Source organism: Manacus vitellinus, unplaced genomic scaffold (assembly GCF_001715985.3).
Source record: "Manacus vitellinus isolate BGI_N305 unplaced genomic scaffold, ASM171598v3 scaffold_4_pilon, whole genome shotgun sequence".
In the NCBI taxonomy this organism is placed as follows: domain Eukaryota; kingdom Metazoa; phylum Chordata; class Aves; order Passeriformes; family Pipridae; genus Manacus; species Manacus vitellinus.
The window spans coordinates 24,223,021-24,234,521 of NW_021940604.1; the positions used below are offsets into that span (position 1 = coordinate 24,223,021).

Consider the following 11,501-nt stretch of genomic DNA (forward strand, 5'->3'; position numbering starts at 1 on the left):
GTGCTGCTGGACTGCTCTGTGGCCCCCAAAAGCCCATCTCTGCCAAGGGCCTGAGCTTGGCCCACCACAGATGCCAGAGCAAGAGGTGTAGCCCTCAGGAGGCAGCTTCAGGGTTGTCTTTCGAAGCCTGTACAAAAGAATAATTTTTGGGGAGAGATTTTGGTGTTACAGCTCTCCAGCATGACTCCCGGTGGTGTGGAGTCCTTACAAGATGATGTACATGGGACTAAGGTGGGGAGACAACTCAGTCTTGGCATTTAGTATTCAGACACTGGATTTACACTTTTTTACTGAGTTTATTTTATCTGTTTTATGGTGTCACAGGGAGAGGAATTTCCAAGGAGCATTGCAAGTTGATGGCTGTGTTTGGGAACCATCAGATGCAAAGAGCTCATCCCCAGGTTTTCTTCATGTCAATGACACAGTTTTAATAAGGGGACATTGTCTTACTCCTCCAACTGACCATGGAGGAGCTATGATACCTCACAAGGCAGGAATAGTGATCAAACTTGCCTGAAACATTAATAGAAAAATAATTATTATTGGCATCACATAAAAAGAAATTCTACAATCAGAGTAATTCTGTTTATTTTTAAACTGAGAAACAGTAAATTTCTGGTGCTGATAGAAAAGTGCTGATTAATAGAAATGGTAACATCTTTTTTTGCAAGACTTTTATTTTATTTCTTACCAGCCTGATGTTGGTACGTATCTTAATCAAGGCATTATTTGTGCATTTTCTTTCATCTTTGAGCCCAAATGACATGACCCTGGAAATACATAATGAAGACAAAACAGGAGGGTATCATTCCATGTAAGACTTAGAATATCTCTCTTATTTGGTGACTCCCTGGGTGCTTCCCTACATGAGAAGAGACTGTCTTTCATTAAAGATTTAAATAAGAAAAACTACAGAGGAGTGATTGTGTGAGAGATTTATTGCTCAGTAACAAACCAGAAAACTTTAAAATATTTTGTCCCAAAAAGAGACCTTTAAAATTATGTGCCCACTAATCTTGCTGGTTTTTTCAGTTTCCTTTTTGGAGGAAAGCCAATGGGAAGATTGTGGCAGGATAGTTATCCCCCCAAAATATTGATTTCATTAAAACTGTTGATTTAGCTTATGAGCTTGACTATTAAACAAAAGTGTCATCAGTTATCATCTTTAGATTTGTTCTAGTCTTTGATATCAGTCTTTTGAAGATATATTAATTTCCCTACTCTAGAAGGTGAGAATTTAATTGGTGTTAAATAGCTTAGTTCCCATTTTCTCCAAGGAAATGACCAGAAAACTCACAGTTTTGTCCCTGAGGCAGTCTACTTCAGGTATCTGTTTTTTAGCTTTCTTACACTTCACGTGCAGACAGTTACCACAGGAACAAGTAAGGAGAAGATATGTTTTCTGAAGTAGCTATTTTGCTGATAACCTCTAAATAATTTTTTCTACTTAATTTATCTGGTGAGGCAGCAGGTATAAGCAGGTAGCTTGGGCAAGAGTTATTTTGATTGAGTCTTAGGTGAGAGAAGACTTTTATGTTTACAAGTGTATGCCCCACTTGCACTGCAGCCACAAAACACAAAATCCAGTCTTGGCAGTGTGGGGCTTCCTGGCCTTTTTTTTTTTCCTGAACACCTGTACACAGACACTTATAAAAATAAGGAGAAGAGTGTTTTCCTTAAAAAAACATGTGTGCATGGTCTCTTTCTCCTCAATCTAGGTTTGCTACTGTACGCTCTTTCCCCATCCCCATCCTGCTGGGTTTCCTGCTACGTGTTTAAAGAAACAGAACGTATATCCTCATAAAAATAATATCAGGTCATTGCTTCAGAAGAAAGAATGTCACCACTTGAGTTAGCACGAAATATTTCCTTCTGCATCAAGAGGCCTGACTGAGGCAGACACCTCTGACTTGGGATTCAGTGTTATCCAAGCAGATGTAGTTTTAACTTTAAGATGTTAAAAATAAGCTGATGGTAACCGGATAACTGTGTATTTTGAAACAATTATTTCCTTGGATACAGAGACACACAGTGTATGTTCCTCTGACATCTGCACTTTTCTTATTCGTGAGCACATGAAAACAGGAAAATAGTATGAAAGACCTGAAGTGGAATTTTTGCTGTATCACAATTCTGCCAATGAACTTCCACTGAAAAGAAACTGACAGTTTTAATTGTTTTTTAAGCATGTAATATACAATTCATTATTGTGTCATGCATCCTATGATTGTGAGATACTCTTTATTACTCATTGTTATATCAGGCAACATTTCTCTCATGCATACATCTGGTTTTATGTAGATCCTAGCAATGGAACAAAAACACAGTGCATGCCTTGTGGCATCTCTTCATAGCTGAGTTTCCTTTGCTTGCTTTTTAGAGGGTACTTAGCATTTGCTTGGAACCTGATAGTTTTGAATCAAGTCTTTATTTACAAGTGATGACATTAAAGATGAATAACACAAAGAAAATCAGTTCAGCAATATAATTTTGAATCAAGAAACTCTCAACAATTAATAGATACTTCATTTTAATCTCTTGCAACAGATGCATGTACTTCTCTTGGCAGTTAACTGCTTTCAGGCACTAATTTGACACCATATGGGTGTCAGATTTCTGATCTCAACAACTGCTTAATTAATTGATGTTTTTATTTTTGAATGGATTGTGTCTGCTGAGATCAAAAACCTAAGCATGCTATAAAATTGTAAATAGAGAGAGCTTTCCTTACAGATTAATGCAGTATAACACCCAAAATTTGGGTACGTTATGTTTATGATTGATTTCACTTGGATATCATGTTGCTCTAAGTGTGAGAAAGAGAGAGGAGCCAGAAACCAAAGACAGTGGTGGGAAGCTCATACATAAAGTATAGCTAACCCCAAAATCATGAATCACTCTCCCTAATAAAAACAACTAAACAAAAGCAAAATCCAGAGATGGTCCTGAAAGTGGTAGAAACAGATAAACTTCAGGTTTTAAAATTTTCTCTGGTCCATTCCAAAAATTGGAGCTTAGCCTGGCATTTAGGAAAACTTACAATGTAAGTATGTGGTTTAACATTATTCATTCCAAGACTCTTCCCATAGCTGTTGCAGTGCCCTGCAGTTCTGGTGACTCCATCTCTAGAAGATACAGTAGAGTGAAAAATATGTAGATAAAATGTTGATAAAGACAATGAGAGGTATGGAATCAGTAAACAAATTATAACTCTTCAGCTGGTAAAGGAGATAATTAATACAGCAAATGCCCTATATTGACTGATATAAGAAAGGTGAATAGGCCCAATATAGGTGATAGGCACCATTTGTTCAATGGTTCTTGTACCCTTCTTATATCCCTTGCAAGAGGGTACACTATTTGAAATTTTGAGTCATGGTGTTTAAAATAAAGGAAACAAACAATTTTTTTACTCAAAGCATAGTTAACTCACTGTCACAGGATGTTGTGGAAGCCAAGAGATATAAATGGATTCAAAATGGCAATAAAGAATTTTACAAAGAATAGGTCCATTGATGAACATCAAAAACAATAGCCCAGATGCAATGTCTGGCTCAAAAATTCTCAGACTTCTTGATTGTTGGCAGTTGTCTATCCTTACCCAAGGAAGGATCATTCTCTATTCTTTGCTTAGCCAACCTCAGCTGGCTAGTGCCAAAGAAAGGCTACTGAGTTAGATGGATTCGGCTGTTCCTATCATGGTATTTTCATTTTAAAAAGGAGATAACAAAAAAATAGAGTTTTGCAAAAATTCCATATATCCCACCTGTCAGTTGTGTCCTATTGTAATCACAAAGGGACAGAGAAAAACTTCAGGATCTGGAATGGGGAGGGAAATCTTGCTGAGAAAAAGGCTGTTATTCTGTCATTTTGCACAGACATTTACAACAAAGAAATATGAATTCCATCAGCAGAACCAGAAGAACTATGCCCTGATCAGGAACTATTACAAATGTTCTTTGAAAAATGTTACATTCTTCCTTAAAAAAAATAAATTGTTAATTGTAACAGAAAATAAAAAATATTATGTTGTTTCTTGCAGCTGTATCAGAAAGGGAATGCCCTGTCTCTGTGAGGAACATAGAGATTTCTTCTAAGTCAAATACGTTTCTTATACAACAGGACAATAAAGTTTAACTTGCACTTTCAAGTATGGTTTTAGTTCCAGTTTGAAGGGGATTTTCTGGATTCAGAGCCTGAGTTCTTGGTTGATCTCTACCAAAAATTTCTAGCCAATCCTCAGTATCACCTTCTCTACCGTCATGCCCAGGAACGTCCATCTCCGCTCACCTACTGTATTGCCATCCCATGGGCCTGCAGGCTGCATGACAGCCGTGGTCAGCTAACAGCAAATAACATATTGAGTTTAGGAGCCATATCCTGCTGACTATAAACTTAATCTTGCTCTTTGCCAGTAGTTCATTGCCACAGAGGAAAGGGATCCTGCACCATTTGGCTACCGTCATTTCTCTACCAGTTGGAATTAATGAGCTCCCAGAGATATCCCATTGCCAGAAGATGAGCCTTACCTGAGGTAGGTAAAGTCCTGTAGTACTAGTGTGAGACACTGTGGAAGGACTCAGAATACTCTCAGTGTATCCTGAAGGTCAGGTCAGGAGTGACAGAGTCACAGCAGAATAGCATGGAGATCATCAGCTTACATCCTTGGTCACAGACAGAAGAGTAATGGCACCACCCTGCATATGTAGTTTTCAGTTTCTTTTTCCTGGAAATATGATGCGGAAACACAGAAAACAACTTTTTAAATGAAAGTGAATAACTCAAATGTAACTTGCCTTATAAAGTGTCACAAGAAATTTGTGCAGGCCAAAGGGGTGTGTTTGGTCAACTCTTCAGGCCCCTAGTATAACCTCCCTTATGAGTTATCACATTAGAAGATATGGCCTTAATTTATACTCAATCAATCAGGTCATCTTTACCACATAAGGAGTAGTAATGAAAAATGAAAATGAAAATGTATTTGGGTTTGTGAGAAAATGAAAAAGGAACATCCAAATTAAATACCAATTACTATCAAGTATTCAGTTAGTCCAAATGATGGCATTTGGTGAAGTCTGAACTCTTCAGGTTTGTGGTTTCATCTGTATTAGCTTTCAGTAATGCAAAAAAAAAAAAATAGTAGAGGTGTTTTCTTAAAGTAAGACTTTCTTATTGACAGTTGACACTTGCCAGTGAGAACTGAACTCTGGCTGACACAAGTCATGAATCATAATTACTGGAAAGCACTAGAAATGTACTTGTCCCTTCCTCTACTCTTTCTCCTGGAAAAATGCTTCCTTTATAGTTCTTATCAAGTTAAATGGTAGTAAGTGGTCAGGCAGAGACTGTCAGCAGTTGTCATGCAAGTTGTAACTGGAAATCTAAAAATGCACCACCAAAACCTAATAGTGAAACTGCGGGCTCAGACAACTGATGAAGCAGAAAGGGTGGGTGTGTGTTTCTAGCACAGGCTGCCTGCTGCATCAGTCTGTTTCCTGCTCACCTTATTGACATGAGAAGCACTAATGAGAACAGCTAAATAAATCATGTAAGCAAAAGAGCTTTTGGACCTCTTGCTTCTCTGCAGAGATCTCCTAAACTGAAAGAAGTTGGCTGATGATTTCATGTGCAAAGATGCTTTCTACCATACCTATAGCATCTTACTCCTGTTTTTAGAAGTCCGTTGTTTCCCCTTCATGTAGCATTCCCCATCTTATTCTCACCCATCTATCTGCTGAGTATGAGTGGAACAGCAGTTTCTGGCCCCTCAAACTAAGAATGTGCTAAAAACAGGTGCTTATACACAGCGTAAGCAACTAAATATGATACAAATACTTAAAGGTGAAAACCAAAATTCAAAACATACAAAGTAGACATATATTGCAATGACTGCACAGGAAACATTAGTCCACAGCTCCAGCAAATGCAGATGACTGATTGCATTTGGCCTTTTGCTTGGACTTGTTCCAGTCATACAGCCACACACATTCTGCTCAGTATCTCAGTACGGAATCTTAAAAAGGTGCTGCAGAAGTTGCAAAATTGTTGTCCAGTCTGATGCAATCTCTTCTAATCATTTTCCCACAGCCATACATTACAGTTCATGTTTCCTGAGTCCCACAATCGTGCCTCTCCTTCCTTCCCCCTTTTATCTCCTTCTCCCCCTCACTTCCTTTTTCATCTAACTCTCCTGCACCATTACCCTATCCTCCTCTTCCTCCAGAGGCGTATTCATCAGTGGGTGTAAATCAGCATTGGTGCATTTGTGTCAATGGGAGTGATTTCAGCTAAAAACTTGGCTGACAATACTTGTTTGAAATGCAGAAATTCAGTCTTGCACCCCTGCCTCTTGCTGTGAGTGCTTTGGCTCTGTGCTGAATGTCTGTGCCTGGCAGAGCCCCTCCTTGCCACCTCATCCTGTTAAAGCCTGAACCATTCACCGGGCGATATCTAATGGTAAGATGTAAGGTGCTGGGGCAAGAAGGATCTGACATCCCCACAAGAATAATTTTGTGTTACTGTAACACTGCTATTAAGGAATAATAATGACTCAAGCTGCTATTCTGCAGTGGCAGAGTGGCTACATCAGGAACTTAAATCCCTGCTCAGCAAGATGCCCAAGTTCTCAATATTGGTGCTAGTATTACCATAGTTTCTAAAGTCCCTAGCAGCCCTTTTTTATGCATGTGCATCAAACACTGCTTGCCGGCTGGCAGTCTCGTCATGTTAAGAAAACAATGGCTTAGGTTCAAGCTACAGTGTTTTTCTTTCTGTGGGATGATCAAAGGGCTCTAAACAAAGGCACAGAAAAGGTCTCTCAAACAAGTTTCTGCAGTGATTGCACCGAGGTTACAGGCAATGGGCAAAGTACAGTAAAGTCAGTGAAAGTGAAAAAGGACTGGCAGGGAAAACGACCATTTTCAGAGACTCAGAGAAGCCAGTCAGCTAATACAAAGGTGACTTAGTTATATGTAATCAGGCCCCTCTGATTTCTGATTAACTCAGCAGCGTCTCATCAAGAGAGTTTGGGCTAGCCTGTTTCATTTTGATCTGTTTACCTCTTTTACATTATGACACTATTGCTCCAGTCTGCAGCCCCAGAGAGATCCCACTCATTGCTCCCTGAACCATTGTAAGAAGACTAGTGGATCCAAGAGTGCTGGAAAAGCCTGAGGCATTGTTTTGCTGTCATGCAAACCTGGCTACCTTACCACTATTATCATAGACTGACATCTTTCGTTGCCTTTTCTGTTTTCCAAGACAAAAGAGCCAGCTGAGACTGGAACAAAGGAGAATACAGGGAAAGGGAGAGAATATGTCAAGCAAGAATAGTTTGGAAAGGGCCAAAAGTGGAAAAGGAAGTCTAATTCTAGCCTCAACCAGGGGAAAAAAAGTTTTTTTGAGAAATGTAAACAAATCAGGAAATCCTGGCACTTACTCCAGTTCCGATTTGGCAAAACACACCAGTTCTTTCCCTATGTATGAGCTGCTGTTTGTGAATGAAATCCAGATTAGGTTATTCATTGAGCCCTGCCAGTCCCACAGTTTCCAGGTTTCCTTTTGCTTATGGCATAGCTTAAACCTTAAAATAATAATAATAAAAAAAAACATATGCATGTTATTAACTCTCCATATTCAAATGGAAATACAATGCTATCATAAATCTCTATTTTTTCTAATGTAAATTCCTCTCTCCAGCATGAAGCTGCAGGAAAGCCATTGTATCTGCACAATCTAAACTTGAAAGAGAATTTTTGTTAAACTAGTTATGATAGGGGAAACATGTTTTTCACTGAGTTGAAAGATTAAAGTTGGCCATAAAAAGGGGTGGAGGGGCTGGAGAAGGATTATTGGTTGCTGAACTAATGATTAGATACAGGACTTCAAGGACAAATTAAGGAGCACAAAAAGAAAGATTTCTGAAGATAAGTGAAACCAGTTCCAATAATATCAAAGAAAAGATGCCTTGTTTATCACAGATTTTAATCTCTCCCAGTTCTATTCTACCTCTATTAGTCTAATTAGACAAAGAGAGTGTAAACCCCAGAAGAGACAACCAATCTTTTGTAGACCTTGAAGTCTACCCAGCATATCTGTCTCTCAACTTGCCCTTCTTTTACCTGTCTCCCATCATGGGTAATTTCCCTCTCTCTTGTGATTTTGATTCCTTACAGAAATAGGACTCTGGTTGCCAAAATTTCCTTTTTCCTGATTAAAAACTGTTTCTGGCTCATTAACACTGTCTCTTTAGAGCAGGGAGGGAGAGCAGGAGGAACAGAGGAGACTGAAAGCGGTTGCTCTTACTTTAGGTAAGGCTCATCAGTGCTGCAGTATGGGGACTGTTGGGGGCTAAACTGAAGGATACACCAGAAGCCATAAAAACGAAGGACCTAAATGGCCAAACTGGTGTACCTATGGAGACATGAGAAAAAGAGTTTCATGAATGCCCAGTGGCAACAGTGATGAGCTCTAATTTAAAGTCTGTCAGCACAATGTATTGCAAGGAGTCAAGGAAAAAATCCCCATCCACTCCAACTGGGCCTTATGGGTGGCTTTGGCTAAGCACAGTAAAAACTTCGACCCTGCTCTGAGGTGGATACATGGAAAGATGCAACCGCGCTGTTGCTTCCATGTTGCTTGCATGCTCTCAGTCAAATCCTTGTGAAATGGAAATGTTGGAAGAGCTGTTTGAATTGCTGAAGACCTGGAGCAGCTCTTGTTTCCATCAAGAACCTTGCTCGCATATTTATTTGTTTCATGAATGAGCACATGTACTGTTTGAGAGAGAAAAGACAGGGAAGGTAGTATTTGCACAATCATCTTTTCTTCATAAAAATGATTGCATCTTCTACCCGGAGATAGTCAATGGTTGTGAGCCCTGATAAGCTAAAATCACAGTGAAAGCAAGGTGTATTCATTTTACTGTGATATTACTGTAACATTTGAGCCTCTTTTCCTTGTAGAAGCTGGACCTAATTGGGATTTACATGGTGGTAAAACTGAAGCGGCAGTGTTTGATTTTGGTTCCTTTTTTTTTCAGGTAGATGTATTTTTTTAGAGATAGGAGCTACAGCTCCATTTAAAAGTGACACGGCATAAAATAAAATTCTGCAAAGTTTCTCAAATTTTACTTTTCTGACAGTTTTTTCCAAATACTTAGATTTTCTTAGCACAAATATTTCTGTTGCCAGAAACAGGAAAATATTGCTACTCACTCAAATTTCCCTAAATTAAAAAAAAAGTCTATAGGGTGGTTAATGTTTTATGTTCTCCATTGCTTTAAACCTCTTTCATTTCTTCATTTAAAGGCTGACTACAGCACAAATGGGGGTTACAGCTGCTGTATCAGACACAGTCCTCCAGACTGTGGAAGGCTGGTCCCTTCTGTATGGTTTGACACCCACCTGAACCCCAAAAAACTGCAGATGAAGATATGCTCTTCTTCCCTCTCTGCTTTTGGCAAGAGGGAGGTGGGAAGGAGCAGATAAAGGTAGGCTGAGGCCAGGGAGGTCTCATTACATGCCAGCATGCTGGAGTCTGGAGTTCCCAACTGATCTCCTGACTACTAGCCATGCAAGCCACAGGGACTGTCAAATGGAGAAAGGAGAATTTATTTAAGGTTATCATTCTGGGGACAGTTTCTTGAAGGATTACTACTGCATTTCAGTATAGGCAGCATCTCAACTCCTTTCACATTGGTACAGGGCTTTCCATCACCTGCAGAGGCAATAGCCGTGAGACAACTGTCCTAAGCACATTGGACATCCATTTCTGCATTCAACAGAGACAGTTGTAGATCTTGTAAAAAATAGTTATAAAATACACATTAATTTTTTTGTTTAATTTTACTGCTGTCAGGGCTATAAAAACTTTTTTTCTTGCCAGGGCATGGTTAATCACAAATAAAATAATCTGGAAATAAATTAAATTATAGATCCACCTCTGGCTGCATTTTGTTGGTCTGGGGAAAAAAAAAATAAAATCCAGTACGTCTGGGCACTCAGAGGAGAGCATGCAAAAGCTGTAGATGGTACATTTCTGTTACTCTGCCAAGGGAAAACTGCAGCAGCAGAGCTATTAATGTCAGGCTGTTTCTGTAGCCTACATAGTGCTGTATTCTCCAGTGCAGAAAAGAAGGGAAACAGGTGCTCCTTCTCAGCATCTGGTTTGGATGACCACAATACTCCAAACACCTGCAAGTCGCGGTACCGCCAAGCCTTGCATGCTATTGTATTAGGCAGGACTGTCTGCCTATAGCAATAAAAGACATTGTTTATCAGTTGTACCAGAGGAACATGGATTGTGAGGAGAGGACAGAACAAACAAACCTGGAAAAAACCCCTCTATTAGTCTGTAGCTTGAATGCTTTTGACTATGAAAGTTTGGGGGGTTGATTGCTTTTCTTTTTGCAGAGACTGGAAAATGGACACTAGCCTTGTGGCAGGTTTTTCTATCTGAACAGACAACAGGCACTTGTGTTAAGAGCGTGATAGCTTTTTAGTATCAGCTATCAGGTTTTAGGGCTTGAAGGGGAACTGCAGTTTCACATTTTAACAGAATTGTTTTTACAGGCTGTACTGAGTTTTATCTCTTTAGTTCTGACTATAAACATGATGATTCACATCTTACTAAGAGTGGATTTAGGACTATTTAGGATTACAACTGAAACTTTGCCCAGAACCTTAGATACTGAAGTTTTTTCTATTTTAGGTTTCCTCCTCAGGAATGGCAAAGCCATTTCCCTGGATGTGAAACAACCAAGACATTCAGAAAACCAAATCAGAGCAGCACATTTCGGAAGATACCACAGCATGAGCCATCCCAGGGAAGTCACTGGTATCACTTACGTCCTTTAAACCGCACACAGATTTTAGCACCTTTTCAAGATGACAAATTATTTCTTTCTGAAGCAAACGATTGGCAGATGGCCTGTCTAGATCCTGTTCTGGAAACCATAATAGTCTCATTTCCTGCCTTTGGGAAAGCTGCTTAATTTAGGAGCATTTTCCTTTTCCCTACCTGCAAAGCCGGGACGGCAGCGGGTAGCTACCTCCTGTGTGGGCTTTTTAGTGGGAAGAGCACGGAGCCGTGGAGCTTCCCAAGGGAAAGCCCTTCCAGGAGCGGCAGGCCCCGCTGCCGTGGCGGGAGGTGCCGCACCAGCCACCCCCGGCTGTCCAGCGGGGAAGGGGCCGGGACGGCGAGCGCATTCCCGGGAGAGGCGTCCGCAGTCGGGCTCGTCCCTTTGCCGTGAGCCCCAACTAGCGACCGGCCGAGGAGCGGCAGCTGTCGGCGCTCTCGGTCTTCGGAGAGGTCACTTGGGGTGGGGAAAAAGCTCGAAAATCTTGTCTTGGCCCCTTGACCACCGGCCTGAAAATGTCTGTGACACTGAACTCACCTGCCAGTGTACGTTCGCAGCCCAGAGAGCCAGTCGCGTCCTCGGCTGCTCAGAAGCAGCGTGGCCAGCAGAGCGAGGGAGGTGATTCTGCCCCTCTACTCCATTC

At 40.5% G+C, this 11,501-nt stretch overlaps 1 long non-coding RNA gene across 1 annotated transcript; it reads right to left on the reverse strand.

Moving 5' to 3' along the window:
• Positions 1-690: 690 nt before the first annotated feature.
• On the reverse strand, positions 691-11,051 carry LOC108640657. Its single transcript, XR_001921342.2, has 4 exons — positions 11,020-11,051; positions 4,530-4,726; positions 3,041-3,125; positions 691-770 (listed from the first exon to the last, which is right to left on the reverse strand). It is a non-coding gene; the product is annotated as an uncharacterized LOC108640657 (long non-coding RNA).
• Positions 11,052-11,501: the final 450 nt, after the last annotated feature.